The 4,919-nt window shown below is 32.0% G+C and overlaps 1 long non-coding RNA gene across 1 annotated transcript; it reads left to right on the forward strand.

Annotated features, from left to right (window-relative positions):
- Nucleotides 1-253: 253 nt before the first annotated feature.
- On the forward strand, nt 254-2,148 carry LOC143064174 (uncharacterized). The gene is made up of 3 exons (XR_012975197.1): nt 254-296; nt 1,074-1,201; nt 1,784-2,148. It is a non-coding gene; the product is annotated as an uncharacterized LOC143064174 (long non-coding RNA).
- Nucleotides 2,149-4,919: the final 2,771 nt, after the last annotated feature.

The raw sequence follows: 4,919 nt of genomic DNA on the forward strand, positions 1-4,919 counted from the left end.
ATATGTTGACTTTCACTTAATATTTTTTTTAATTTTTACAAGTATATCTCAATCATAGAATCAAAAGAAATAACGTAAATAGCGAACAGAATGTCTTTTAAAAAAAATAACACTTTTCTAATCCGTGCATCCATAATTATAACGCTTTTCAAGATTTACATTTATCACGAACTTTAAACGAGAAACATGTGAATAACCTCATTGGTTGATATCTTTGGCGGAAGTACATGTGATACATCCTCATTCTTTCACTATCCAAGCTGTGGGAAGGTCGTGCTCCACGTGTTGTCGGCAAAGTAACTATATTCTTTAACTTTTACTTACATTTGCTTTGGTGGCTTTAAGACCTTCGTGGTCATTTATATATGCCTTGGTGGCAAAAGACCTAGGTGGTCATTTATATATGCCTTGGTGGCAATAGACCTAGGTGGTCATTTTTATATGCCTTGGTGGCAATAGACCTAGGTGGTCATTTTTATGATTTTTTACATTTGCCTTGATGGCAACAATGAATTAAAAATACTAGCCTTGGGGGCGTCAAGACCTTGGTGGTCATTTATATTTGCCTTGGCGGCTTCTTGATAGAACTAGATGGTAATGTTTGACCTTGGTGGCAAAAATGTTTTTGGATATAGACCTTAATAGGTAGTTATTATCAACCCAGGTGGTCAGATATTTGTTATGCCGTGCGCCGGTTAAACGCAGGGCAAAGTGCTATCGCTATATAAAATATATGTGGAAGTGGGGGCTCTGGCCATTTTGGAAAATTGTAGTTGAAAGGAGAATAATAAATTGTTTATAGGGTAAATAGTTTCTTTTGTTACTTTTGACTGCGTTGTGGACTTTTCATTTATTTTTACATCGTACATACTGATAGAAATGCTATTTAAAGACTTTGTTAGAAAAGAATATAATTATTGAGAAAATGGAATAATCTAGTGTGACATGTCACTTGATATTCATGTTTTTTATCGGAGTGATGTGTATTGAATTATAAGGTGTCTTCGTCGAGGTCCGCGTTCAGCGGTCTGTTTGATTGTACATAGAATTGAATAGAATGTTTTTGTTTTCAGATGGTGTTACCTACAGCTTTGACAGGGTGACGAATGAAGGAGAAGTAATATGACATTGCACGATGATTCATGTCAATGAATTCGAACAACCTTTTTAAAAGGAAAGGATTTTTTCTAATCAGAATATGGTGAGAACAAATTACAATTGAAGTAATGTTTTGATTTCTGAAAATAGGAAAATTATGAATGGGAAAAATATTGATACTACACTAAATTATGTATGTCTGTGTTGAGAAAGGCAGAAGATGCCAATATGGCACGGTACTAAAAAAAAAACAATCTGTGATGGAAGCAGCTTTATGTTCAAATGAACCTATTTAAAAGTAATGCTAATAATTTTTCCGTAATTTCATGATGTTTTCTATTGATTGTGTATTTAATTTCATTGATGTGTTGAAATATGTCACAAAAATCTTTTTGTCATGGGAGATTAAATAATGGTTGCAATATTTTTGTTTTGTTTTGTTTTATCTAAATTAATAAATAAATATAATGTTGAATGATTTTGTATACTAGTACAAATGTATACTTAAATTTTATGTATGGTTAAATTTTTTAATTTAAATTTCTTTGTCTACAGTTCGAGGGACACTGATTCCCTAGTGGTTTTCCACGTGGATTGTAGGCAAAGGGATTTTTCCTTTTCAAAGTGTGACTAATGCTGTCTTTAGTACAAATACACAATTTGTTATTGGTTAATATATTTTCAGCAGACATGTGAAGAATCGAGTGGAAATACAATTGTCAATGTTCCTGATTATGAAGTAAAGAGTGTGTTTGATTCAACAACAGTAAAGAAAGAGACAAGCCAGCATAGTTTACACTTGGAGGTTAAGTCCCTTTGCTTACAAGCTTTCCACATGCTGAAGATGTTATTAGAATAATGACAATGTTCATTTTGATATGAGTTTATTGCCTTAACTCAACTTTTAAAAGTCCGTATGTGGTCAAATTCATGAGAATTTATTGAATTATGAACGATTTATAAAGAACTGTTTACATGCATCTTTAAATGTTAAGAAGTGTTTTAACGTAATTTTAAAAGGAATAATATTTAATAAAAGTGTTGAATTTGTTTTGAGTATTGGGAATACTATTCCTTAAGGGAAAGCCTTGCTAGTGGTGTATTTTGAGATTGGCCAGCAAATATGCTGTATGGACTATAGAGTTTTCTATGCCCATAACTTAACATGAACTGGATGCAAGATTATATCAATCACTGAGGATATGTGTATAACCTCATTGGTTGATATCTTTGGCGGAAGTACATGTGATACATCCTCATTCTTTCAATATCCAAGTGGTGGTTGGTTTAAGGGCTATGTTTGGTCAGGCAATACATATTGCCTGTTTGGGTTGATGAGGTTCTTGATAAGTTCCCCCCTCTCCCACCCATAAGTACCAAAATGTGGATATGTTTTTATATTTATATTTCAATATTGGTATTACATGTATGCATTTTGGGTTGATGAGCACGAGACAACATTAGAAAAACATGAGCATTACCATGGGATCATGTTGACAAAACAAACCTTCGCTTTATCGATTTTCAAGGGAAAGGTCAATTAGGGCAAGTGTATTGGCATGTTTGTGTTTGCTTTTTCATTACAATGGTAAAAATAAGATTATATATCTCTGATGACAAAAAGTTTGATTATAATGCTTCATTTTATGAGCTCCAGAGTAGTTTTATAACTGAAAAACAACTGTGCACTATATCTAGTGAACTCTTCTGCATTGCATTGTGCATGGTAGTCCACATTTTGGTTTCTGAAACGTTAAGATATTATCTTGTATTCGGTTCTTTCCTCTAGAGTTTTCTATGCCCATAACTTAACATGAACTGGATGCAAGATTATATCAATCACTGAGGATATGTGTACGACAAGAATATTTTAGACCGAATCACACGAAGAGCTATATATAACCAAAAACCGACCACAATATTAGATCAACTTTACACGAGGAAGTTGGATCCACAGTATAGTCGTTTTTATAATTCATAAATGTATAAATAGGGAATTAAAGTAAAGTTGGTTAAAACTAAGGTGAGTACCAAAGTACTGAATACTGATTCTAACTAGTGTTGGATATCAATATGATCTCAATTAAATCTACATAGCTTTTATTAGAAAAAATAATACCAGTTTCATTTGTACACTTCAGGATAAAAATAAATTGCTTTTATTTCATCTTCATTCATGATGTTAAATGGCTTTTATACCTATATGCACTATAAAGAAACAGTCAAAGTACTCTCATCCGACATGAACAAAATGACGTCATGTCAAATGGAAAGTATTGTTAATGTTATTTATATATTTTAGTAATCAGGAAAGGACGAACCTACTCCTTTCAGGAAATGTGGATGCATTATTTTCAAGTGATGACATATTCGAGCAGCAACGCTTCAGTTATAAAACGGATATCTGAAAATTGCACGCTATATGATGGCATTCGCAATACTAGAAGTAAAGAGTAAACCCGTGCTTAGATGGAAACATACTTTATAGCTTGTTAAATTGTGCGATTATCATATAAATGGAAGTTCTATATAAGTTCATTCATAAATGGCTGTGAAGAACAAATATATACTTGAGTTGATAATGACAAATTTGATTGCAGTTGTATGACACAAAACGTAAAAATTCTTTATTGAAGATGTTTTATTTAATAATCATGATGTCATGATTTTTACTGAAAAGATCGGGAATCGAAGCTGATGCAATAGTTTTTTCTTGTTGCAGTCAGCTAATCACAATGACAAAATAAGGGATAGTTGTAACAAAATAGGTGGGGCAAATATTTGTTTCACGTAAAGTGCTTTAAAACTGATGGAAGTAAGTAAATAAGAGTCTTTATAATAATAATACACTTAAAAAATCACCAACAATTTTATATATTTATTTAGACTCAAAATGTTAATCAGCGCTACATCTAGCCGTTGTAGACAATATTGGAAATTTACCATGTTTAGTAGATTTGTTTTTATTATAGGACATCATTAAACTGAATGCATTGATTTTAAATGTCAAAAGACAATATACAGAAATACACGTAATTCCAAAAAAATTTAAATATTCGGTGAAGAATGTCATTCTTATCTATTTGTTTGTTTGCATTATAACTCAAAATTTGCAAAAATCTATCATTATTGAAGTTTCTAACAACTTTCAATGTCTTTTTTACAACATATTTATCGACCATTTATGTGTTTGACATATGTCATGTAGTAGCAATCAATATACATAAGTAACACACAGCTAAGAGCAGAGTTTTACCCCGAAATAAAATTTAACTGAGGCAAAACAAAGGGTGACAATGCTTTTTTATAATAGCCATCACCCTCTCTGCTACGTGTTATTCCATTTATTAAACTTTATCTGAAATTAGTTCTTTCAAAACTTTTGATTTTTCAACCCTGTATACCACCATTCCCCATGTGAAATTGAAAAATCGTCTTAAAGAATTTATACGCAATGCTTTTCAACATAAAAATTGTAGCATACGCTATAAATTTATTACTTTGGGAAACCATACGGCATATGTTGTCCAAAGTGAACAAAAAGGTAAAACATGCTACACAGAGGAAAGAGTGACCAGTGTGCTGGAGTTTCTTAATGACAAAATATTAGTTGAATTTGAATGAAGACTGTTTCAACAAATTGTCGGTCTTCCTATGGTGACGAACTGTGCGCCTCTCCTTACTAACCTCTTCTCATTTCCATATGAATCGGAGTTCTTTCTGTCTTTCTGTTAAAAATAAGAAGACCAAAAAAAGCCAGGTCATTAAATTTGACATTCAGATATATCAATGATGTTCTTTCCATGAACAATCCAAAATTT

Source organism: Mytilus galloprovincialis, chromosome 2 (assembly GCF_965363235.1).
Source record: "Mytilus galloprovincialis chromosome 2, xbMytGall1.hap1.1, whole genome shotgun sequence".
Classification (NCBI taxonomy): Eukaryota; Metazoa; Mollusca; class Bivalvia; order Mytilida; family Mytilidae; genus Mytilus; species Mytilus galloprovincialis.